This window comes from Plectropomus leopardus, chromosome 17 (genome assembly GCF_026936395.1).
Source record: "Plectropomus leopardus strain MGB_pleo_1.0 chromosome 17, ASM2693639v1, whole genome shotgun sequence".
NCBI classification, from domain to species: Eukaryota; Metazoa; Chordata; class Actinopteri; order Perciformes; family Serranidae; genus Plectropomus; species Plectropomus leopardus.
This window is the reverse complement of record NC_142192.1, coordinates 10631973-10659946: the sequence shown is the minus strand read 5'-3', so window position 1 is coordinate 10659946 and position 27974 is coordinate 10631973. Positions and strand designations below refer to the sequence as shown.

The following is a 27974-nucleotide window of genomic DNA, read 5'->3' as shown; positions in this document are numbered from 1 at the left end:
GCAGCCCCCTGCACACCAAACTGACTCTTGAGATTTTATCAGCTTTGACACGCGTGTCTTTCTGAGCGATAAGGTCAGCAGGTCGGAGTCTGCAGTGGCTGGTGTCACTCTGCCCTGAGGTGATGTAAGAATGTGTACCATGGACGAACAAAGAGACGTACAGTCTGTGCAGCCGTCATAACCATAAATGGAAAAGCAAGGAAGATAGCGAGTGACCTAACATCCACTGTCGACGTGGGACAGGAGGAACTTAGTGAGCAGGCAACAGACACACACGCAGACGTTCACTTATGTACTACACATAGAGCACCAGCAGGTATGCACAGCTGGTGTACCTGCTGGTGACTGACTCACTTTACCTCTCTCATCCCACAGCTTTCCAAAACATAACAACGGACATGCATGCAAATGTTAACAGATAAATAAATACATACATAAATGAATTATTATCTGTGATGCGATTAAGCGCCGTCACACAAGAAGGAGTGCTATTGTACTCACTACCAACTCAGCACAACCTCAACGGTGACATTGGCGACAACAGATTATTATGTCTTTATTTATTTAGTCTTTTTTTGGCTCTGCCAACATAAACAGTTCTCCTGCTGGACTGGACTGTTGCTAAGCAACACACAAACATTCCTGCATGCTAGCCTGCTACCTTCTGTATCAGGCGGCCAGCTACTTTGTATCATTTGCATTGATCTGTATGTTTCCAGTTATTGTGCAAGCAGTGACATAAGAGTCCGACAGTTGCGTCGGTGGTTTGCTTGATTCTGGTGAGTTAAGAGTTTGAACAGACAGCGTGTTGCGACATCGGCTCATGTCATATGAGCACACCTGGAGGTTTGCAGTGAAGCACCTAGGCTTCTTCCTGCCCTTTGTCCTTTTCTGACAACCACTCATAATTTAACTTGTATTATTTGCAGAAAAATGTTCAAAATTGTTCAGAGTTTTTTATGATAACTGTTAACGTAGATTAATTAATGGCTAATGTAATGAACAGTGTAGAACAACTGTAAAGAGGAGTGAAAGATACATAGTTGAAAGTCCCAGTGCTGTTATACACTGTATCAGCACTCATGGAAAACCTCTAGTCCAAAGAAATTACTTCATCAAAACTGTTTTTTTTTAATGAAAAACCTCTGTTGTGGATAACACTGTTAGTGGTTATTATTTAGTATATGTCCAGGGTTCCTGTGTATCCTAAGTTTTAAAAGGCGTTGAATTAATTAATTTAAAAATGTGGCCTACTTGGTATTCACATTTTTTAAATCTTCAAGAAGTCTTAAAAATGATATTGGAAGCAAGGTATTATGCTTTTTTTTCTGACGTTGCATTGTAAAATCGTAAAATAATCATTAACATCTATTTTTGTTTTATATAATTTACTGAAGTTCTCTCACATTAATGTGACGCAGATCAGCATGGCAGAGCCAACAACACTAGTACATTTACGACATCCACTAAAATGAGAATATATGTTTTTCATGGAAAACCAAATATATGTGATAATATTGTACTGCATGTTCATTGTTTTCTGTGTTCCACTCTAGACTTTCTTTTCTCAAGATCACATCTGTTTTCCTAACAGACCAAAAAAGTAATGTTTTATGTTACAATAAACATTTTGGCACGATTCTACCTAATCCTAAGTAACTGATGCCCCTTCATGCTTGCTTTTTTCTTGAATTTTGGTATTGTAAAATTGGCCTTCAATTTCAAGTGGCGTTAAAATAGTCTTGAAAATTTTCAAATTTAGCTTCCCCATGACACCTGGATTTCATTTGTGTACACTTAAAACATTATAGAAACACAGCTGTTTCTAGAAACTCACACATGGATAGTACAAATTTAGAAACTTGTACATAAGCCTTGCTGCACCTGTTAAACCTGGATCGACATCAGCTTTCTTGTGCTGTGTTAAGACTCCTTTCAAAAGTTTTTGATCCTTTGAAACCTGAGCAAATTGGTTTGATTCATGTTTTGATTCCTGCGCATTCTTCTTAGCAATGACCATGGCAAGTAAAAGACCATAAATTGCAAGAAATTAATAAAGGGGGATTTAAAAAATATGGGGAGGAGAGAAATTTATCACCAAAATAGGAAAACATGTCCAGAAAACTATATTTATAATTATGATAATTTTATATTTAGAATTATTTTACAGGAAAAAAATGTAATAAAACACATTAAAATAAATTTTAAAAAATTTTCAGCACTTTTTCTTGGTGATTTTTTTCGTATTTGTAAAACATTTTCAGCTAAGTTGGTTTTTTTTTTGGTTTTTTTTACATTTTTTTTTCCAGTTTTTGGGCCATGCCTAGTTAAGTTGCTCTATGCCATCTTCTCCCTATGTTTTTGAAATAAATCAAACCAATTTGCATAGGTTTAAAAGCGTTCAGATAGAAATAAATAACTAAAAAAATTAAAAAGATTATTCGGAATTGAACACCTATACCCATACAACTATAACTGCAAAAACAACGACCAAAATGAAGGGAACAACAAAAAAAGCAATATTTATCTATTAAGACTCCTCTTGCACATCTAGGTCAATTTTGGGGGTAGGGCATCTTTTTCACCATCTGGGCTCTCACACAAACACAGACCATTTGCAGGCTCCTGGTTCACGGCTAGGTATGACATCATGCAATGTGACATCACTTCCCTCTGAGGCAAGTCACCGCTCACTCGACTAGAGCTTGAACACATAGCCATGCAGGGGTTTCTGAGCATGTGTGTGTGTGTGTGTGTGTGTGTGTGTGTGTGTGTGTGTGTGTGTGTGTGTGTGTGTGTGTGTGTGTGTGTGTGTGTGTGTGTGTGTGTGTGTGGGCACATGACATCACAGCGTCATCACTGCCCATCTCCGTAGCCAAAGCTGTGCCTCTTGAAGCAGAGATTATGTCAGAAAGTGCCATGCTTGCAGAGCTGCTGCGGCTGTGGTTGTTGTTGTTGTGGTCGCCTTGATTACACTCCTTTTGAGTCTATCTGCCGAACGAAGAGTAGCAAAAGGCAGCTGACATTAGGCAAAAGGAGGGACTTGTTTTCCCCAATATGAGGAAAGGCCAGAGGGCGAGCAGCTCCTCTGAGTCCGAAGAGAATCAGCGGTCAACGGATTATAAAGAGCAGTCGTCACCACGTGGATGCTCATCAGATGAAAATTCATCGTCCGATTCAGATGTGGAGGCAGAAAGTGCAATGAAGAGGAGCCAGAGGTTCAGCAGCTCTTTCAGCTTTGGAGAAGATGACCAGCTACAATCAAAAAACAAGGACAGAGAAGAAGAACCATCGCCAAAGAACTCTAATGGAGTAACAGAGCTGGTGGAGGCAGAATTAGCAGCAGAATGCAAGCAATTGGAGAACCGGGACGCTTTTTGCGACACACATCAACCTCCAAGGTCAGGTTTGTTCAGGCCTCAGCAATTATGGCTGGCAATGACAAGATGTCTCACCCTCCGATGGCCTCCCTGTCTGTCCATTAACAGACAAAGTAGCAGAAAATTAGCCTACCAAGTGGACCTGGACCAATCAGAGGACACTCAGTCGTCTGTCAGCTCCGAGTCAACCAATGAGAGCTCTTCAAGTACATCCACCGGCGATGATAGAGAAGTGACACTGGTGAAACACGAGGAAGAGGAAGTCCGAATTAGAGGGGTTAAAAGTGGTCCACCCACTTGTCGCGGGGTTTCTCGTTCCTCCCCGAGGCTGCCAAGAGCCAGACAAGCTACAGACTCTGTGTTAGCTTCATTGATCTTGGAGAAAGAAATGTTCCTGAGGATTGAGCTGGTAGATTCGGGCGCTGAGAGGGATGATTTACGCTACCGGGCCGAGTGGAAGCTGTCAGAAAGAACTAAGGAACTGGCAGAGGGAGTCTGGCTCTCTCGAAGCCAAAGAATTGATGGATTGACCTATTAAGTTAGAGGTCTGGCTGCCTTTAATGGGGGTAGTCTCCTATTATTCCCCCATCAAGTAAGATTGGTTATTGCGACCATCAGTAAACTGATTATTATAATCATCTAATCTTAGTTTGTGTGACTGCTGATTAGAAGTGGCCTAGATTTCGATGAATAATCAGTCAGGTTGGTTTTGCATGATGGCTGTGTAAACCGCTGTGTGCTGATACAAACTGTGCTGATACAGTGCCGTGACGGGAGCTAACTAATTAGAAATGCTATTTTCAGAAATGCAGCACAGCTCACTTGGTGTTAACGTTTATTTTTCTGCCTTTCTGAGTCTCTCGGAGAACATTTTATACATGGCTGGTTCCACGTGTGGGAGGCAAAGGAGATCTAATAGAATATGTCATGTATTTATTAATAAAAGCCTTTTTGTGATACTGGTTTTATTTATTGATAAGAATCTATACTGTATTGGTGAAATGTCAGTGTTGGAGAGAGCAACCTGTGTTGCCAGATGAGGCTCAATTTTCCCAGAAAAAAAAATCAATATGAGGATAATTTGGATTGATTTGGTTTCTCATGATTTGTCTGCAGAACAATTTTAAGTGTGCTGGAATTTTACAGCAAAATAGGATTAGGGTACTGATTGTGCATTGAAACAATAACAGAAAAGCAATGTGTTTCTATACAGATAGCAAAGAAAAAACACAGATTACAGTCCATGCCAAAATTTGAATTTCATGGTCAGTGTGTGCTGGCAGTCTATAGTAAATCCCACTTTTTATTCATTCAATGAGTTGTGTTTTAAAAGTCTCAGAGGGCATGTTTAATGTCTTGGGGGTTTTGTGAGTATGAGCATGATGGGAATTATTTAAATGTAGTTCATGTCTGTCAGAGTAACTACATTTCCAAAGTGCTTTAACAGTATCTCAGCTGAGAAGAATTATGAGTAGGCTTTTTATCAAAGCTCAAATCTAAAAGCCTTTCATTACAACATTATGAGACAAAAGAAATGAAAGTAATGTAATTTCCTCAAACTCTGACAGTCAAGCAGTTAGGCACCCTTTGAAGCCATGACATACAATGTGACAATGTGTGGCTGCATAATTATGATTTTACACTATGAGTGCTATTATAACTGCTGCTTTTTCAAACAGGAGCACCCCTCACAGTTTCTATGCATAGCTGTAACCTATTTTCAACATGCATGCACACGCTTAACCGCTCTTTACATAACAGAGCTATGCTATGGCCAGTGTTATGAACTGGGGTATGCAGAGTATGCACACAGTCTAGAAAAAAAAAAAAAAAAGCAGTAGTATTACGTCCAGCTCTGCCACTTTTGAAGTACAAATAGAATGTTTAGAATAATGTAGTGACTCTGACAGCACCCATTGGTTTGTGGACTCTGTTTTGAATCCTTGAGTTTGGCATTGTGGCCATCACCATCTCGGATTTTTGGAGCCATAAATGGATATTTCTAATGCCGGATGCTAGCTTGTCCAGCACGGTTTATTATAGTTTACAGATATTTTTAAAATACTAATGCTAATTTCTTGGTTAAAAAACAAATGTATTAAATGTATTGTATATTATTGTCTTTTAGTTTAAATTTCATGAACTGAAAACAGACTGAAATATCATCAGTTTAACTACACCTACACTCTGTGATTCTGGGGATATGCCATGGTTACGCTACTTAACCAACGTTGGCTCCGTAGTAGTAACTTGTCAATGTATGGTACCCACCTGCTACTTAAAGCGGCCATGCCTTAATTATGTATAATAGCCTTAATGACATCTACTGTATACGGTTGAGTTAGAAAAAAGTCACCCCCTGTACATTAAGCTATAGATACCAAAACCCATTTTTTGTACCAAGGTGTAAATATGTTTATTTCTGCTGGAAAGTTGGATATTTTAACACGAGTGTCCATGAGGACTGATTTACTCTTGGAGCCAGCCTCAAGTGGCCATTTGAGGAACTGCAGTTTCTGGCACCTCTGCATTCATACACAGTTAACAGATTCACCATCATTCAATTCACTTGTCAAGTTTTCATTTCTATTTCACTTGCCTCCTGTTTCTGTATAAACATTCATAGCTGGCAGTACATCATGCAAATAATATCTTGTAACAAAACAATGCAGCAAATTGTTCTATCATTGAGACATTTCTTTTTTTTTCAGTTTTCTCAGCCTTGTGACTGATTGTTGTAACCATAGGAAAGTGGAGCATATTTGCATTGAAGAGCTAGCATGGTGTGTGGAGGCACATAGTTGTTTGGCTCGGCTGCCACTGCTGGTTACCATCATCACTGTAATGAGGAGTGCTGGGGAACAGGAGTGCAAAAAATAAGGAAGATGGGTGCTAACAATATTGGTTAGATTTCTTTTTTTGGTTTTTAGAAATGTCCAGCATGTTGTATGCATTCTTTTTGTGTGAATTGGTTGGCCCAGAGCGACATGTGTATGATAAAAAACAGGAGGTGATAATGAAGAAGTGTCCGTAAGGCAATGTTTGCATATTTGAACAGGATCAAGATAAGGAAAGAAATTAGTGTCATCTGTTGTGAGCCAGGACTTTCATCCCTAAAGCCACAAAACTGGCAACCCATCATCACTAATGACTGCCTCATTAGCCGAATGATACATGTATCACAGATGAAGACAGTCTTACTGCGAGTATTTAATGATAACTTGATTCTTCTTGATTAAATACTGAATGAAAGGATACAGTAAGTATGACTTCTTAAGATTAGTTAACAACTTTAAGTGGTTTATGCATTTAAAATATGTGAATTCATTCAGACAATTACTTTTTCAGATCAGTCATTACGAGGTAATTAACTTTAATTGACTGATATTTTTGATCTGAAACATATTTTTCCATATTTTTCGTGTCTAAGTGATTCATGGGAAGAACAAGTTTTGATCTTGGTCCGGTATTGAGCCAGAACGCTGCTGCCACGGAACAGGCTGCAGTGTAACCACTTGGGGCATGTTAGCACCGGCAATTTACACCCACTGAAAGTATTTGTTTTTGCCACTGACTTGCTCAGATTATTGTCCCAAGTGTCTCACAACATTATGGAAAGGATCCCTACAGAGATGGACCTTTTTGTTTAACCAGAAACAGCCCAGAAATCACCCTCACCAAGTGCACCAGGCTCCATGTAAATGAACAATAACTTTAGTGTGTATAGAGTCAGCATATTTTCACATCTAACTAAGTGAATTCAGGGTTTATAGCAAACAACCCAGAGTTAGTCATTGTTAGGACTAGGGGCTCGGGGTTAGGGTTAGTTGGGTTGGTTTTGTGAGTTTTATTTTATTTCTCTCGACTTTAAATAATGTGTTTTTTGTGATGATGAAATGACTGTCTATTCATATGGAGTTTGGTAGTTGTGGTAAAAGCAGCTTCTGGGATGTCGCTGCTGCCAGCTCCTGTCCTCTCTCTCAATACTGGACCAATTAAAGAAATTCCCTCCATTAATTTGAGACATAATCATCAGAACTTTACCCTTAAAATGATGCATTTTAAGTGATACTTTATATAGCCCTGTGGAGAAATCCATCTGCCTTTGAGCCACTCCAAAAATGTAGGAAGAAACTCTTGGCTTTGAGCCTAGTTATGAAACAGCAACAAGCAGTCCAAGCTCCTAAACATTTAACAACTTAAAATAATTGAATCATCTTAGTGTAGGAAATTGTGTTGGACAGCACCCTAGATAAAATAAAAAGTTAATGAAATTAGATTCCATGTTTTATTTATTTTTTTTATTCCTTTTTGGCAGGGCTGTAAAAGTCAAGTACATATGTTATAAGTAATGAATGATATCAGTTAGGTTAACAGTCTTACTTCTGCACATTAAATATCTCATAACTCTCTGTCTGGCTACTCCAGACACGATCAACAGCCTGACCTCCTTTGACAGGAAGCACTCGAGATGGTAATGACACCATCATACCCTGGCAATCGTCAAGACTGTAAGATTGAAAGAGAGAAGTGTTCCTCATCCGTCTTCAGAGGAGAGAGAAAGCATAGAACGGCATGTCCCTCTTTTCCCGGTTCATCCTCTCAGTCATACAAGTGCATTTGTAAACTGTGCTGGAAGGAACCGTCCCCAAAGATAGTTACATAACGTGGTGATGGACCGCAAATCCCAGCAGAGGACACACGTTCCAGTCGCCAAAGGACAAATGTGACTTCATGGAATTTTGAGGTTTTAGGAGGCTCGTCCGACAGTAATTGCTTTAGCTCCTTGGCCTTTTGGTTATTTTCTATTAGATTTTAAGCTTTTTAGAAAAGCTGTGTGGCATTACTTCCAAATGTAAGCACACTACTGCTTTACAAATGCATTAGACACACTTCATATCCTCACTTAGATTATCTAATGACCAAAGTCTTATACAGGACAAGCGTTCTTACACACTTACATAATGTAAATGTTTGTCTTGGCCTCTGCTGCAGTGCATAACTTCTTTAGGAATGTACAGTGACAACTGAGGATCTCTGTCCCTCATGAAAGGCTTCAAATAAATTAAGACTACAGATTATTAAGGAGGTAATTCTTTGCCCACAGCAAATAGCTCCTAAATTCAGTTTTCAACCACAGTCTTTTTTTCATGAAGTTTGTCTTCATATGGTCTCCTGTGGTTTCTGCCCAGATGTGCAAGTTAGATGCACTTGAGACTCTAATATGTAGCACATAGTGTCACTGTTTGTGTAAGGCCTGTGAGGATGATTTATCACTGAGATGTTTTCCCTTTTACCATTCAGTGTAAACAAGGTCACCTTTTCAAACAGATATCTGAATATGTATACAGAATCTGCAGGCAATGGCACAAGAATTTGCTACTGAATACTTTCTGGTGTTCATTTTTCATCAGTAGTATTGACCAATCACATTTGAGCAGCAGGTAGAACCAACTATTACTACTACCACAACTAGAACCATTTTTTAATTCTTTATTTTTACTCCTCTATGATAGTAAACTGAATATCTTTGGGTTGTGGAAAAAACAAGACCCTGAAGGACATTATCTTGGGCTTTGGGAAACCTTGATTGATATTTCTGATTATTTAATGGACCAAACAGCGAATTGCCTAATAGAGAAAATAATCAGGTAAACAATGGGTGTGGAGAGCAAAAGAGGTGGATCGCGTTGGCCAGAATGATATCTCAAAACCATCGGCTATTGTCTGTTGATGATTTAGCTTTTTATTTCCTTGGGTGGATTATCAGCTGGCTACACTGGAAGACCCAAAATATTCTCTATTTTCCCCAGAGGCTTATTGTTGTCTTGTCTGAGGTTTGACACAGACAAGAATAAGATTAATACTTGTAGTTAAAAAGTACATATAATTCCAATCATAGGCACACTCCTGTCAAAAGTAATTCATTAAAAATATTTAATCTGTAGTGCCCCTATTAGGCTCATTTACACAATTACTGCATTTTAGTATAATGTTTACAGCATACAAGGAGGAAGGTATAAGATAAAAAAAAATAACTTAGTGCATAATGAGAGAATGTGTACACAAAATACTTGAACATTTCTTTTTAGATAAACACACACTCACATGTATAAACATATAGCTTTTTGTGCACCTGCTGTTGTTTAAGCCCAGGTATCCCATGCATGTGTGTATTCTGCAAATCTATTTGTATAGATTTAGCTAGCTACATAATTCCCTATCTGTAGCTGTGTAAACATTTGTAACCAAGTAAAAGTGTTTCATTTGTGTCAGTAAGGGGAGATTAACCTCTTCATTCCAGCTTGCTTTGCTTCCCTTGTGTATTAAAGGAGCATTTTATCATTTGTATGTGTGTGGCACATGGCATGCAGATGAGACTCAACCTCAGGTGTGAGCTTGCTGAAGTAAAATAATAGCAACGGTGGCACAAGAGGGCAAAGGGGACACTTTGCAAGTTGAACACTTGACTCAGGATGATAAATTGGAGTTGGGAGTCAATTGTGTGTGTGTGTGTGTGTGTGTGTGTGTGTGTGTGTGTGTGTGTGTGTGTGTGTGTGTGTGTGTGTGTGTGTGTGTGTGTGTGTGTGTGTGTGTGTGCGCGCGCGTGTGGGTGCGTGCGTGCGTGCGTGTGTGTGTTCACGTGTGTGCTGTGGAGGACAAAGGACAATGTGATTGATGATTCCAGCAGGGCATTTGTGATGATGGCCAAGATTAGTCAGCCTTGGACACACACATGCACACTCATCAGCAAGCTTTACAGAGGGCTAAAAGTACTCTACTGACATCACTGGCTGTGTGGGATTCTTATGAAATGTGTTCGTCCTTGTTGGTTCATAGTGTGCTGCAACCATGTGCATGGCATACCAAGGTGGACTGGAGTTATGCTTACAGCATTCTGCTTGTTGACTGAATGATAGATTACCATCATGAGACTCCTCAGTGTTCCTGCTCGGTGCCACCTGCACGCACACACATAAACTTTCCTGCAACACTATGTTAGCAGTGTAGACAGCACACAGTGGTGTAGTGGGCATTTTTTCTCCCCCTACTTGGAGGATTTAGTATTGGTTGGTTATTATTATGGAGCTGCAGTAATCACCTGAACTTTGTCTGAGAAAGCTTCAGATAGCGATTTTGTGCCTCAAAGCCACACTGGACAGTGCTGCAGAGAGGGATGGGCATGGCCGATTTTCTCTAATAATTCTCATTAATAATGCCATTCCTTCATCCTTTCCCGTGAAATCCAGTAAGCCTGAAGCAACTGGATTTGCTGTGTAGTAACAAATGTAATTTCTCCTCAACTGTGAAGCTTAATCATATTATTTTCCCTCATGCAGCCTTTTAAGATGAGTGAGTGGTGATATCTCCCATGACCTAGATGACAAAGACCCTCTTAATTTTCATTAGGGTTGAATGAAACTTGCTTAGGGACAGTTCACCCCCAAATTAAAGCTACATATTTTTATCTCTTACCTCTAGTGCTGTTTATCAGTTATTTAGTGTGAGTTGTTGAGTGTTTTAAAATTTCAGCTGTAGGAATGTCTGCCTTCTGTCAAATATAATGGAACTTAATGGAACTCGGCTTGAGGTGATAAAAGTGCTAAAAAATGAATTAGAGAACGTTACCAGCAATGTCTCTCTACAGGAATCATGACGCTAAGATAAGATCAAGATAATCCATAGACCTTGTTATTTGCAGTTTCATGTTGGGACTATTTTCTTTCTACTGAGCTACATCCACCAGCTCTAACACCACATAGACAGAAGCGTGCATCTACTCATGGACGAGAAGCTTGTTACCACACGAGATGTAAACACTGCTAGTGTCCTCCTAAGCTGAGCTGTAACGTTAGCTAGCTCAGTGGTGCGAGGTGAGCTAGCAGTAGATGCACACTTCCTTCTGCAAAGTGATTTGGCAGGCGTGTGTACTGCAGTAGAGAGAAAATAGTTCTTAAATGAAACTGCTATAGATAAGGTCTATGGATTATCTTGAGTGACTGGGTCATGATTCCTTGATAAGGTATTCAGTTCCTGTATCTAGCAGAGTGAAACAGTCAGCTGGTTCAGGAGAGAAACTCACTGTATACTACATGCTCAGCACCAAAAACAGACAGACAAAGCCAGCAACTAGCTGGCGAACATAGTGAAGCATTTAGCACCGCGTGATATTGACCCCTCTGGTGATGTTTGAGACCAAAACAGAACATAAAGGAGATTGAATATTGGACTTGCATTTGTCAGGAAACAGGACTCCTAATAAGTTTGTTATTTCACCTTAAAATGGGGTAATCTGACAATCTTGTTTACAGCTTGTTTCTGCAACCCCTAAATGGCAAAAAAACAATTGGCTTTTTTAGGCAGAACACGAGTAACCTAACAACCTGCTCAATATTTCTTAATAGCAGAGAAATAGTCCACTTTTATACTCCACTTAACACATGAGCGCATGGGAACACTATATTATTGCAATTAGTATGGAATTGGTCCATGATGTTTCTTGGAACTACAGTACGTGAACTGTGTGTCTAATCCATCTTTCTGATTCCACGTCTCATAGTCTCCAGTATTCACTGCATAAACTAAAGCTGTGAAACTCCTGTAGGTGATTGTCCCCAGTTCAGTGGTGTGAAATCTCATTGAAATTCATACCTCAGTAATTTTAGTAATGTTCAATTCATAATATTTCCATAAATGGCTGGAAGCTGCGGCTGTTTTGATGTCAGATTTATATACCAGCTTATTGTTCTGAGTGTGTCATAACAGTAAGTAGACTATAGGTCCCGCAGATTGTAAGAGGGAAACTTTTGAGTGCATAAAACACCACCTTGATTGAATTGGTACCATGTGGCTGAGCAGCATGGATATGGTTTTGTTTTTTAATTGATTTTGAAGAGATCATGCACACTTTTAATTTACAGTATGGCTTTTCATGATGTTCTACATTCAGAATTCCAAGAAGATGAGAAATAGTTATCTGCACTCTTCTAAGAGAAAAAAACTGGTACCTTGGAAACAGTCAACACAGTTACTCATAATTTAAGGATCCAAAAAGTCCCTGCAGAAATCTTATTTTATGGTTCAGTGTGACATGAGTCAAGCCAAGACAATCGATTCTGGTCAGTTGCTCAAAGAAAGCCTTTTTGCAAGACACTGAGTACCATATACATTGATATGCTTGGGTGATCATTTACAGAGGCTGATATCAAGGAGTAGCCTCATTTTTCTTAGAAATGCCTCACGGGGGCTTCTAGTTTCACAAGTAGTGCGCGTGAAAAATCTGTCGTGTTACACTGTGATGTCAGACATGTTACAGGAAGGGAAATGCATTGCTAGACATTACTTAGCCTTTGGGAAAATGTGACAGGCTCTCCTTTAGCATGTGTCTAAATGTTTCTCTCCGTTTTCCTCACATAAATCACACTCAATAATACCTTTTTTTAAAAAAATTACCTTTTAAAATGTATTATTTATTTTTTATTATTCGATCTTGAGTCAGTGTTGTGTACTTTTTGTTGATGTTCATCGAAAGTTTTGAGAATATCAGTTTGCTCCATGATCAGTGTTCTGGGCTAAATGTATATTATAGAATCTAGAAAGCTTTTTGTAGGCCAGTGGATCATTTTGAACTCCCAAGGAGAGACTATTTAGGCTATTTAGTGTCGCAGCATGCATCATTTCAAACATTTATTATTAGTACTGCAGCAGTCATCATTTCACTAATAAACATTTACTCCCGTAAAAAAAAAACAAACATTTGAACATTTGCATGCTACAGCCGTATAAGTAGCTGTAGCAATAATTATAAAGTAGCAAAAGCATGAATGCTATGGAATGTAAAATGTTTGACACAAGACATTCACCAAATACAAGACTAGACATTATGACTATACAGTATACTATAAATATCTAAACAACTAATAGGCTTTGGTGGTATCATGGTATTACGGTAAACAAGGGTTATAAGAAATCCCAAAGGTTTGATTTTTAATACCATCAAAAATACCCCCCTGCTCTTTTTATTAAACTGACACAGAGAAGCTGTATTAAGCAATCTGTGGTAGTGCACAGCATGCACCACCAGAGGTCAGTCTTACTGGTGGAACAGACAGCTGAGCTGAGTAAGATGGCAACATCCCCCATTTAGGAGTATTTTGTGTTTAGCCCTGATGTGCTGTGCTATTGTGTGTGTTATTTGTCTTGTGTGGGTCTTTTTTTCTCTTCTTCTTGTACAACTTTGTATTGTCATGTCATTGTGCTGTGTATTTGTTGATGTTGTCTTGTGTATTTGCTGACCTGCCAAGGGACTGTAGATATGAATTAGCCCTGAGCTATAATCTTGTACAGTGCAAATGTTAACATTTATGTTTTGAACTGTACATGGTTCCTTTTAAATAAAATTTTAAAAAAGTAAATAAGTAAATAAATAAAGGAAACAATGACAAAGCTATGTGCACTACTTACCTCAAGAAAGTTGTAGCTAAAGAGAGTAACACTTTAAACCTCTATTCACTCTGTCGCCACCACCCGCATATCATCCGCTCAGCCCACTCATGTCAGTATCCAACTCAGCAAGTCTTATTGGGTCCTGAAGAAAGAATCTATGAATGAAGGGCTGTTTTTCTCCTCTCTATTTATTATTCTATTGGACATTAATATTTCAACTCAGCACTTTTACATTGTTTTTAATTTTTTGTTAAATTCTGCAAATACCATCATATACTGTATACTCTAAAATGTCAGGAAGGTATAAAAAATAGATACCGCCTAAGCCTATGAACTAAACTAAACTTTAACTTAACCAACTAACTGACTAACTAACTGACTAACTGACTGACTGACTATATGACACAATAAATAACTAAGATGATGTCACCTACAAGGCACTGTCTATATTAAACATGCAATATGTAGAAAGGCTTTATAGTGCACAATTAGAAAGCTGTCCTGCGAAGGCAGAGAAAAGAAAGCTGATTAACAGAAAGCAAATATTTGTTTATAAACCTCTACAGCCCTTAGGATATTCAATTATTTATTCTTTGTTTCAAGTGTGTTCAAGTGTCTATGCTCTAAAGCGCAACTATGTACCAGTGTGGCAGCCAGTGGTGTAGGATAACAGCACATTGAATATATCAAAATTTCCATTAGCCTACATTAGCCACTGGACATACAGAACTTAACAATGAGAGACTACAGCAGCAAAACACCCGAGTGTGTTGAACATATAAGCAGTAAATGTCCCCATCCTCAGTTCAACTCCTCATTAGTATGAGAAACAGTGCTAATGTTGTTTCTTAAATCAAAATTAGACAGGCTCACTCTAATGAATGCGTCGTAGCAGTACAGAATGCAGCCATGACAGATATGAAAAATGGGGCACAATGTATCTTATGAAATGCCTGTGAAGAGTCTGATTGTCTGATTGTATTGAGTTTTAAGAGTTCTCATGATGCTTTTACTGCTTCAGGGCTAACTGGTCATACAGGAGGCTTGAGTACTTTATGTGTAAGAGAATCACAGGGTCAATATAATTCTGAGCTGCAGACATAGTTCAGTTTAACCCTGCCTGTTCCCAACAAGATGCTCTTATAAGTCTGAAGGGTCTCGAGCAATCCCATCACATTTGCGTGCCTATGCTTTTACTTGGCTCCTCGTGCTAATGCTCGCGCCCGTGCATCTCCATCCCTATTGAATTCATCTGGGGCTTGTTTAAACACATTCACATCTGCCCCACTGTACCGTACGCCTCAGTGAACAGTGCATAGTTCAAAGTATGTTACATGCACTGCCCTAGGGAGATTCTGACATCCAAGCTGAATGCTCTCAATAGCAGCCATAAATACAACAAACAATGAGATGCATTCTTTCAGTGAGCAGTGAGACTCATGAAATAATGTTATGTGCCAGTTCACACAATCCATCTTAATGTAATAATAATCATACTGTTGACAAACATTTTAAACATAAGTTTCGTCTGATTAAGGAGAAACATGACTGAGGGGGTGGATATTATTTTTAGGCAGGGTTGTGTAATGCCTTGTCTTTGTCATTAGGACACCAAGGATCAAGTGGCAGAGGAGGGCTGGACTGATGAAACATGTGGATGTCCTCAAGTGAAGAGAGGAGAAAGACCAGATGGGGCCAAATGGCCTGGCAGACACAATCAGGACATGGTCAACAGAGGGGTAAGTTTCAGACATCCAGTCATAACTAGACAAGTGGTTTTGTGGCAACCATATTAGTATAAAGTAAATAAATATGCACATAAATAAAGCACGCCTATGAAATAAAAACTTGAATAAAGATGCCTTGGAAACAAACCCTGAAATACATGATGTGATAAAAATATCAATAAATGTGAATATAAATACATAAATAGTTTTTTTATTTCAAATATTTTAAGACTACTTTATTTATTTCATTGGACTTTTATTTCACTTTGCAACATTCATTTGCTAGCTCTTTTTATTTCATTTCTTATATTCAGATATTCCCTATCTGTTCTTTGCAAAGTCACCCTGCAATGAATGTCACAGCTACATGCTGTGTATCCTGAAATTTTCCTGTAAGTGTCAGGAAAGCAGGGAGATCCAGTGCGTCTTGTTTTTTTTTTTGTGTTTTTTTTTGTGAGAGTGATTGTGTTTTATTATGCGTATGTTGCATTTTTTGGTCAGCTTTTAGCAGCGAGACCTGTTATAATTAATGAAAATATTTATTCATGGACAACATGATTGCTTTGTTAACTGCTTGCTGTGATTGACAAGGCGACAAAAAGTATACGATATGATTACAACACTTACACGCATGAACTTGGTTTGATACAGAGAATTTTGCCCAAAATATAATTACTTTATGAGACATAAAACTAAAGGAAGCTCTATTCAACATTAAGAGTACATCTAAGAGTGTGATTCAGGTTGTCTGCACACAATTCTCAACATGGAGGTGGCTGAGCCAGCGGGGGGGACCACAGGGTAGTCGTTAAACTTCTCGATGACACCGTGGGTCAGGATGGTGCTACTAACCGTAGCAACTGCAGTTTGAACGCAGTGCAGAGCAGCACTAATGGAATGCATGCACAAGAGACTCACATGCACTTACATGCATGCACCGCTGGACTGTCTACCACAACAAAAAACAGAGAAGCTGGGATTACAACACACACAGGGGAAGCGTGACTGCATTCTCTGCTCAGGAGGCCATAACTTAACTATATCTTTACATGGCAAATAGTTGCTTGCTGCTATATTAATGCACTGAATATTGTATACAGAACCTTTGACAAATACTAAAGATGTCATATTTCATAATTTTGTTTAGCTCAGCGCTGTTGCCACATGTCATCTATGAAGGCACACTAATTAAGTTTTACCCCTTAAATTTTTGGTATCAGCAGTTTCAGCATATGGCTTAGCAGTATCAGTGTGTGTGAGTGATAAATGTGTGTGCAAATGATATTCCAGCCACAACTACACACACAATTACACAATCAGCACAAACACTTTCTTGCTGATGCAGTCTGTTAGGAGATGTGTTCCCTCACCCAGGTGTGCAGCTGAAAATGTGTAGTATACGTTCACTATCTGAAAAATACCTGTGTGCCATCAGAATAAATGGGCTGTCACCACACCAGGCTGGATACTGTCAGCTTAGCAGCATTATGTGCAAGGCTGAGAAATGCAGGAGGTGGGCAAATCAATCCCTATTTTGTGTTATTCCCTTTGTATTTTTGTCCACATGCAACACATTTAAAACCTACACACGTACGGTAATTGGAAAGCTTTGATAAAACTTTTAGAAAAGCAGCAGTGTGGTTGTTAGGGAAGGTAAAAATGAACTCTGTGAGCTACAAAGATAGATTTAAACATCCAAGCAAAAGTAAGGCACACTTTATGCTGACTTCAAAAAACGGGTGTGACAGCTTTCATGGAACTTATAAGAAAGTGAAATCTCCAAGAGATAGCAGGCCGTTTTATCTCTAAAGGCAGCCATGGTCCAGGCCCAGAGGCTCTGGGGGAAATCAGTAATTTGTGTGTGTGTGTGTGTGTGTGTGTGTGTGTGTGTGTGTGTGTGTGTGTGTGTGTGTGTGTGTTTGCGTGCGTTTGCGTGTGCATGCGCGTGTGTGTGCAAGACTGTGTCACTAAGTCATTGTCAGAAGTTTTTCTTGCACTATCTCTCACACTCTGACGTGCTCTTCCTCTCAGCCTCTCTCTTGCTTCAATCAGACTAATCATTTTCCTTGTTAATTGCCTCTTTACCCAGCAGAGCTGTCATGTCTCAGACGCTGTGAGGAGAATAGTGAGTTTTAAGATCTGTGTCTCTGCTACACCTGCTCCAATATACCACTGTGTATCCTGATGTGTTGTTTACATTTAAAGGTCCAGTGTGTAGGATTGAGAGGGATATATTGTCAGAAATGTAATATGATGTTATAAGCATGTTTTCTTGAGTGTATAGTCACCTGAAAATAAGAATTGTTTTTTTTGTTACCTTCATGAACTGTTTATAGGGAGCGGGTCCTAGTCCATGGGGTCTGCGTTTTTCTACAGTAGCCCAGACTGAACAGACCAAAAACAGGCTGTAGATAGGGTCATGTATGTTTCTGTGTTGGCCACTGTAGTTAGCAGCCCCTCCGCAACGAGCCAAAAATCATAAAAAAATCTCAGATTTTAAATGCTGCTTTACTTGGTTTTTTTTTAGCAGTTTAAATCACAGGGTCATTTGGTTTAAGAGAAGAGGATACATCTGGGGATAATTTGGCTCGTTTTGAAAACCACCCGAACGTCTGGGTCTTAAGTTATCAGAGAAAAAAGGTGAGGACACATTCGCAAGTGTGGGGGTAGAGGCCCGACTGCAATAAGCCAAATAGCATAACACTGATTTGTCATGTTAAACAGTTTCATTCAGCGCTTTTACCAACATCTGCTCCGTTTGTTTTGGAGAGGAAGAGACCTCTGTGGATAATTTGGCTCCTGTTAAAACCTCCTTAACTGAGGGAATCCTAACCGAGGTTGATGCTTGGCACATGGGAGAAGTTCTAGCTGATTGCAATCCCCACTGCTAGACACCACAAAATCCTACACACTGGTCTCTTAAGAGTAACTGATCTAGAACACTGGCTCATATTTTGGCAGGATCCTTGGCATGAAAAAAATGTTTAAAGTTTTTAACAAGGCACTTAGAAAAAAAATTTTGGTCACCAGCAGAGTAATCGATCTGTTATGTCACTCACTCTCAAGTGTGTATAGGCCACGTGCAGTTACCCTGGATAGATAAAGTGGTAATCAGTGACACATTGACCTGCATGTCGTAACTGTATTATGTAACAGAATCTGGGATCCAGCCGTAGTCTCTGATGTTTGTTAAATCCAGCTAAACAGAGTATGTTAATGACATTCATACGCTTGTCTATATCCTGATTATGCATGTGACCTATATACCTAAACACATCGCTTAAGCAATAGAGCATCCTTTATCTTGCAGACAATAAATAATAATGATGTTTTCTAATGCCTGCCTATAATGCACGTGACTAACCAGCTAACAGTATATCATTTTTGGAAGTGAAACATAATTTCCTTAAGATAGTTTAGATGATGTGTCGTTCTGTGTTGGTGGGTGTTTTGCACCAGAATTATCTCCATCCATCTCCAGACAGAAATCCCTTTTAAACAGATTTTCAAAAGAGGTTTATTGATAAACAGAAATCCATAGAAGCACATTAGCTAAAGCTGGGATAGCATTAAAAAATATGGTGTAGATTATTATGAGAGTTTGAATTGCGGAACTAACTTAACACTGCCAAAATAGCTCATCTCTAAAATCTAAGGACAGCAGTTTTGAAGAGGCCAAATTTTCTGCTTTGTGTCTGTTTTAGACGATCCCTTCAACACTAGTATTTGAAAGACAGACAGCATATGTGTCTCTATGCAGACAAATACTGGGACTATAAAATAAGATGAACATGGGCCTTGACAGTTCAGAAATTCTTCCATGTAAGAGTAAAAATCAAAAGTGTTTGTTCCTAAACGTGATGTGAATCTGCTGCTAAAAGTACTCTCGTTTTTTTTTTTTTAGTCAGGACACGTTGAAATTTCACATTTATGTTTTAGTGATTTAGCTGACACCGTTAGTTCGGGGTGTGAGCAGGTAACAGGTCAGTGTATTGCCCAAGGACCCTGTCATATCACATTAGCTGATGTCAGGATTTAGTCTGAGTCCTTTGAGTCACAGCTCTTAAAGCAAAGCAGAAGCGTCACTTGCTCTTCCAGCAGCGGGATCAGGAGACGGGCACACATCTGCATGAGCGCTGCCTCGACACTGGGCAAAGACACATGGGAAAATCTCTGCCCTGCAGCTAAACAAGACATCACTGTCATATCTCACCCATTTTATCTATCACCCCTCTCCTGCCTCTTTTCACACAGCCTAAGTGCTTCTCAACTCCGCTGTCAGACCTTGCTTTGTTGCCTACACCCTTCCTCGAAGATCTTTGGTGTGCAGAATCAATTTAGGATAAGAGTTCTGTAACGGTGGCTGATGGGCATCGAAAAGATGGTCAGAGATGTATAGTTCAGAGCTTAAAAGCTGCGTCTGGATACATTTTTAAGTGTATTCAGTGCTTTCTACGTCATTTCACCTCAGGACACACACAGAGAGTGAGGGGGAAATATTCATGACTGGATAAGCATCAGGGAGAAATGGAGCAAAAATTAGAAATGGATGATAGAGGCAGTATACATGCCTCCACACTCATGTGAGTGTGTTTTTATATATGACAAATAAGCATTAATGTAATTTTGTTACCCTTATATACATTGATTTTAATGATTTGAAACCAGGAAACCATATCAGTTCTTATCATACCTTTGCTGTTGGCAATCATAATATTTTGCTTGAAAGCACTCGATGAAGTTGTTATATTGTCATTGCAACACTAAAATGTGGCACAGCAAAATTTATTTACGTGTTTGGTGCAGGGAGCTTTGTGTCGCAGTACTTGTGTTCTTGATTGCTTCCCAGTCAACTGCTAAACAAAATTAATTCAAGGGAACATACTGTATCCACACTCCTTTTACTGACTGAAATTGGACTGTACAACACAGCTTAAAATGATTTCAAGGATATGAAAAGAGTCCCAATATGAAACTAGGCCGTCTATGCAGCAAAAAGATGCAAATACTTTTAAAACTGGTGCTACGTGACCAGAGAAAACAGAGAAAAAACTGTGGCATTGTCTTTTGCTCAAAAAGTAGAAAACCTACAACTACCAAAATGCATTGAATGGACGAAGTAAGGCGAATTAGTCCCTTTGGATCTCGTGTTACAGCGAAAACTGAGGCAAGAAATATGAAGTGCAGTAACACAGTATTGGTTTTCATAGAGTCAGCGCTGCTTACTTTTGCTGTTTTTAATTCCGTTTTTTTCGACCTACATTTTCACTGTGCTCAAAGCAGTATGGCACCCACTTGCTGTTCATAAACTCTCGTCATTACAGGAAAATGAGGCAATAAAATACACCTCTGAAAACATTTTAGGCACAAAATAGGCAGCACAGTAACATAATCTTCATTTGTATTCAATCAGCAGTGCCTATTTTTACCGTTTGATAGGATTTCAGTCTGAGTTTGAGAGACAGAGAGAGTGGCAGGGGTGTCTCTTCAGCTGCATACTGTTTTGAGTCTGTGGTGGCGGCAGCATTGGTTGGTGGAAAGTACGAAAATGCATAACAGCCTACAGCCTGTAGTTCAAGCAACAGTCCAGAGACTTTTACAGGACTATTACTGTTACCTCAAGGCACTGGTTAGATGAAGGGAAGTGTACCACACATACTACCCACATTATTTTAAAACAAATCTGGTTGAAAATTTGCAAAGTATCCCTTTAAAACCATTGCTTCCTTCATTTGGACCCTATTTTTTCCCCTGTCGTAAAGGTCAGCACTGTCAAAATTGGGTCATATTGGTCAATGATGCAAATTTGTGTGTCAAAAGTCACAAAAGTTTAACTATGCAAATCTTTATGAAAATTTACCTGGCTCAGAAAGCAAATCCATTGACATTAATTCATCCTTTTCCAAATCTGACTGTTATAAACTCTAATATGACTCAAGCTCTTAATGGTAATTTCTTATAATAATAGGGTATTGTCTCTGGCTTTCACTGTAAATATGCAGTTTTGCTTCAGCAACCTTTAACCTTATATTTTGTTACAACGTTCTTGTCGTCTTTGGCATTAATGGTGCACAGAAACACTAAGGCTCTGCTTGTTCCCAGTTTTGTCTCTGTCTTTGTTTCCTGAGGAATCTGTAAGAATAAAGTGCATAGAGCAGGTACACACAAGGTTTTATTTAATAAATTAGCAGTGAGAGCACTGTTGTAATACAATACATTAAAACTGACAGGAAACAGGATTCACTCTGCATCTTAAGCAGTGTGTTTCAGGTTGTTTTTAGAATGTAAATGAAAATGGTTAAGAAACATGATGGCTTCACAGTGTTACATTTGTTAAACCTAACACTATGTTGTATGTTGAAGTGTTTACATTTAGAATAATTAACTAATAATACAGCATAGGCACTCAAAGTTTACTTTTATTCACTGCTGCCAGTCTTCATGAAGCACAAGTTGACAGCAGTTCTAATTAATACAACGTGTGCCCAAAGAATTAGCTCCACTGTCTCTTGCTTCCTCCTGGAGAGTGATTTGAACAATTAAGACTCGTAAAGTCCAGGTCATTTGCAGTATTACTGGCTCCCTAAAAGGAGGGAAAAACCTTGATAATCCTGATTTTACCCTTAAAGGAAATGCAGTATACTACTCAAAACAGAAATAATTTACCCAGGAAACAGCAACTATCAAATGCTTGGTGAGTTAGTCCATGCATCCAGATTCATACACTTCTTCTTTTTTACTTTCAGTGTGTACTGCAGCTTCCCTTTCAAAGACTGTTGCATGACTGTTGCGCCTTGAACTTTGATCCTTTTGCTCATATGCCCTTTGCAGCCTGTAATGTGAAATTTAAAGTACAAAGAAAAAGTTTATGATTTGGAGTGCAGCAGATCTTAACATTATTACTTAGCATTACCTTGGAGATACAACAAAACGGCACTCGCTGAGTTGCCAGAGACGGAGGTCAACCTGGAGAGCTCAGCTTTACAGTGTATGTAATTAAAGGTAAGGCAGCTGTATTTGTATAGCACATTTCATACAGCAGGGCAATTGAAAGTGCTTTACAGAGCAGTAAAATATGAAACATAATACAGGATAAAGGTTTAAAATAAAAGAGTAAAGAGATAAGATATTAAAGGTAAAATTCTAACTAAGAGATTTAGAATTTCATTAAAAAATAGCAAAAGTGCAGACAAGAGGTGCAGAGATTATTTAACTTGCTCTAACATCAAGTTTAAGAATAAATTTGTATTCATAACCAGGTGGAGTAGGCAGTGTAAAAAAGAAACATTTTTAGCTTTGATTTAACAGTGGTCAGTCGGGGGTTTACCTAACATCATGTGGGAGGTTGTTTCCAGGTTTGTTCTGCATGATAATGTTAAAACACTGCTTCCCCATGATTTTTTTAACTCTGTGGACGGTTGGTAGGCCAGCCCCTGATGTTCTTAGGATTCTAGAAGTTTCATATGCCACAACCTTGTCAGATATATTTGGGTGCTGAGCCACAGAGTGAATTATAGACAAGCAGCAAGATTTTGAAATCAGTGCTCTGAGTGACAACTAGTCAGTGTGAGGATTTGAGATCTGGAATAATGTGGCCATGTTTCCTAGTTTTTGTCAGGACCCTAACAGCAGCATTCTAAATAAGCTGAAGTTGCGGAACAGCTTGTTTTGAAAGGCCAGTGATAAGACTGTTGCATTTAAAGTTAAAACTGCATACATAGTATATTTGATTGTTGGTTTTAAGGCCCAGACACACCAAGCCATCATGAAAGGGCCAGTAGCAATGAATGCTGACTGTTGCTTCACCTCATGTTGCCTCTGTCACAGTCAGAAGGTTGCACCTGAAAACACTGCAAAGACCACAGCCAGCGTCAAACTAGCATCAACTTTCCCTGGCTGCGTGAGAGGAAATAACTTTCCATATCTGCAGACAGTGGTGGTTTAAATTCATCATTCACAAAAGGGAAAGGGGAAGACTGACAGGATAAAATCAAGACACTAGTTAGCCAGTTAGCACATTAACAACACAGCCCGATGTTGAAAGAACAAATGAGATTTCCTGTGCGCTAGGAAACAATGACACAAACCATTACAAACCTCTTTAGCTAAAGATTTCCATGGTTAAAAACAAAATCATACCTTATATAACAAGTTTGTTTTAGGTCACGCATTGTTTGCTTTCCTCACTTTCGTTTCTCTACTCATGTGCTGAACTGCTTGTCTGAGTGTTTTAATTCACTGATGGGCTCTGCTGTCACTGTAGCGGATTCAGCAACCTGAATTTGCCAAAAACAAGCCGGCAGGGGCTGTCTAGCGCCAACGGTGTGGGACAGACTGCAAAAACTAACTGACCAATGGCCCAACATTGAACAATGACAGACTGTCTGCTTGGTGTGTCAGGGCTAATAGTCATTGCTGCTTCTGTCAGCTGTCAGTGAGCTGTCCTCTGCTTATGGCTCATTCAATGTGATGTCCCCTCCGCTGCCGGACAATTGTGGGTCTGAATTGCTAGAAAAGCATGCTAGCTTGCATACTGCAACATGTGGCCAGATGCAGTGGGACATCCTTCTATTTCTGGCATACTGCATTTGACATATGTATTGTGACACGCTAAATATTTTTTTGAGCATACTAAATAGAACAGTAGTATGGGAATGCACGATTATGTGAACCACCAGGTGAATTGCAAATGTACATACACAATGACTTGGTCACCTTCTGCGATGATGGAGGGACAGAAACTGTTCCTGTCTGATGTGTTGTGGTGGCTCAGGTCCAAATTGGCACACCTTCTGGTGACTGTGACAGCTGCCAGCACTGCTGCCCGTGGGGCAATGTGATATGTGCGTTTACAAAGCACAAGGCCACATATCAGTCTTTTCACATTGTGCTGAAGTCCCATGGTACATCATCCCTTCGGTCCAAGATTGTTTGCTATATCACAGCCACAAATTACATTGGAAAGGCTTTGCTAATTCACTGACAAAGAATGAATGACATGAAGATAATGTAATGGGTAGTGAAGACTGCTAAAGTTTCGTAACTGAAGATGTTTACCCTGACTTACATGACCTGCAATAAACTAGTGTCCTGAACTTATGTACTTGCAATTTCCCAGTGTATGCTGGGATAGGCCCCATGATCCTGATCAGGTATAGAAAACTGATGGATGAATCGACCTCGGAATATTAAAGTTAAGTTCAAGATTGTGTGACAGAGACACTGGTGGATTAAGCAGCAAGAGATTTAAAGCTACAGTATAAAATTGCAATTTCTTGTATCAATCTGCTAAGATGATGATCTGAGCACTGTCTTTAAGATAATGAACTGTTTGTGCATCCATCTAATGTTTCATTACATTCTGTAATAAGATGGAAAAGCAGGGAAAGCATGCCTGTAATCCATCTCAGTCACTGGAGCCTCTAGTCTATCCTTAAATGCACTGGGCACAAAGGCAGGAAGCACTTTTGATAGGTCAGTTCATCACAGCACTAACACAGAAACACAACTCATTGTATATTCATGCTATAAATAACTAAGTATCCAGGAGTCCATGTTTTCCTAGTTTGACATTTGTACACAATATAGAGCAGGGTAATGATGGAAAAAAAGTTGTGATAGAACCATTAGTTGTCACTTGCCAACTTAATTTGTTTGATGAGATTTCTGAGATCTTCCAAAAAAAAAAAGGTCATAAAAATGATTGTTACACTAATATTTCAGTTTACATGCAGTGGTGCATATTCCAGTTAATGGCCCCTAACATTTTATCAAGTCAAAATATGGAAAAGTGGAACAGCTGGAGCCGCTTGTGCCATTTTGCTACTTTGAATCAACCTGTTGATATCCAAGTCTCTCATAATGTCTGAAAGTAGATGTGATTTAACCTCTGACTAGAAATGTGGAATCTTCTTTTTGGCATTCTTTTCTAACCCACATGTCTTAATCTGAAAATGCTACAATCAGAAAGAGGCCTAATGTGGAATATCCAAACAGTAAATGCTTTGTACATGACCGATATTAAATTCTGAACATTGATATATTCAAAACTACAGTGGAATATTAGTGTGCATTTGATCATAAACGTGCCAAGCTGGCAGGGGAAAATCTTGTTTTATAATCATCAAATTTGCGAAACTTCCTAGTCTTATCTCATCTTTTACATACGAGTATATATAAATTGGCAATTTAACAATGGTGTTCCTCAAATTTACATGAAATATTATTTAGAATCTCCGGAAACACTATCAAACCTCAGTCCTTCTTGCTGTGAGTCAAGTGTTTACAAAGCAGTGCTGCCATGGGAAATTATCATGGCTGACTTGTAGAGTCATGATATTTTATTCATGTATGTGACGTATAACTAGAAAAGTTAATTAAAATTCCACTTGGTGAAGCAAGTGTTCCAAAAATCCATTACGAGGCAATTTCTAATATTAACGCATCACTGAATTTGTAGGCACAACTGGAATTTGGGTCACTCATTCTCATGATGAATATTTCAATCTGATAAATGTTTGTTTTTGAATGTATTAGGATCAAAGGTGGAAAAAGCCTCGGCCTCACCATCACACTTTGTACAGAGTAGGGAGGTCTGACAGCAGCAGCTCTGATGTCATCATGAAGTCACATGTGGGCCAAAGAGTAAAACTGTCACATCCACTGGGCTTCTCCACGATAACCTCACTATGAATATGGAGAACTTTTCTTTTTAAAATGGTAGTAATAGCACTTGAGTCAGTCCACCTGCCCCACATTCCCCAGAATGAACAACAAACTATGAGTCCTTTCCGACAGATGTAGCGTACGCTTCACTTTGGATCTGAGCTCACTGAGTCAGGAGGATATTTCTAGGTCAGTGAAACAGACAAGTCGTAGTAGTAGTGGTATACATTTCAGATGTACTGTAGATTTCACCCATCTCTCAAAGACAGAGAGAGTGGGTCATGCTTTATTCAGCTGCATTATCTGTTGGCTCATTGGACCAAGCTTGTCCTTGTTTCATGGCTTATTCATGACTAAATCAACATGTCAGTAGTAAATGTTTAATTCTACAAATGAGGAATTAAGAATGTGTGCTATTTTTGGCCAGAATTAAATAGTTAAACAGAGCAAACACTGTTATTCAGAATCAGCTCATGCATACAGTACATACATACATATGTGTGAATTCCCTGTGGAGAAAGGAGTATGTCTGTAGATAAAAGACGTCACTAACCTTCAAACAGCTGTTAATTTCATTTCATTTTACACTTATAACGTTTTAACATTTTCTTTTTAAACATTTCAGGATTCAGGTTGCTTTTTTATGCTGCATTTAAGACACAAGACACATAAAAACCCTTAGAAATGCATTTTGTACAAATAGTAAACGTGTATCAGAGCAGTGCTCACACAGAAACTGATTTCAGAAATCTGAAGCATGTAGATTATTTGTTTTTGTTTTCTAGGACCAATCACTGCACCCATCAGCCTATCATCGGTGACTTCTGTCAGCTGACAACTAGTCAGAATTGATGCAGGCAGGAGCAGAATTATTTTGACTTGTTTTATGAATTGAATCAAGTGAGAGGAGCTGAGCTGATTTTTAGTAAGCCATACTGCCCTCATCAGGTATTCAGAGCAAAGACCTGATTCTGTCAGATTTGGAGGTGGCTCTTCAGCCTGCAGATCACACAGACTGTGAGCATAATCAAAGTGTTTGATTGGTAGAGCTTGTTGGGCAGCCAAACTGTTGTATGAAACGCTTGGTTCAAGGGCAACAACATCTCTGAAGCTTTGCATTTTCTTAGGGGGAGTGGCATGAAGTGGGCATGTTGCTTGATACTGAGCTTGATGTGCTTGAAAATGAGGGAAAGAGTCACCCTCTGCTGGTACACTTCATACCTCAAAGAGAAATGAGGCCTAACAAACATGTTGAATAAATTTTTCCCTCCTCATTAAACAATTGCAGGGATGATTTTTTTTGCCTTGTGAAAACTTTGATACTGAAATTGTTTTTTGTTTTTTTTCTTTTTGCCTTTATTATGCATAGTCAGGACAGCTAAAGCGTAAAAGGGGGAGAGAGGAGGGATGACATGCAGCAAAGGGCAGTAAGTTGGAGTCAGACCTGCAGTCGCTGCGACGAGGACACAGCCTCTGGACATGGGGCACCCGCTTTACCAGGTGAGCTACTGGGCTTCACTGATATTTACATTGTCTACATTCATGTTTACTTGTTAGCCGTCTTTGCTGGAGCTTTGCTGCTTTCCTCTGTGCTTTACCACCACAGAAGTAAGAGTGTGAAACCATTGGCTATACAGTGTATTGCGTCACCCTTGTCTGCTTGTGCAGCAAAACTAAATGGACAGGCACTCATAAAAACATAGCATCACTGCTGGTCTGTGCTTACGGATGAAACATAAACTTGGTATTTAATTTT

The 27974-nt window shown here is 39.1% G+C and overlaps 1 long non-coding RNA gene across 1 annotated transcript in view; it reads left to right on the top strand.

Annotated features, from left to right (window-relative positions):
- The window catches only part of LOC148186608 (uncharacterized), a 30577-nt gene extending 2864 nt beyond the window's left edge, over positions 1 to 27713 (top strand). The window contains exons 2-3 of the long non-coding RNA XR_015779464.1: positions 15434 to 15565; positions 27588 to 27713. This is a non-coding gene — a long non-coding RNA (uncharacterized LOC148186608). The remainder of the gene's footprint in view (positions 1 to 15433; positions 15566 to 27587) is intronic.
- Positions 27714 to 27974: the final 261 nt, after the last annotated feature.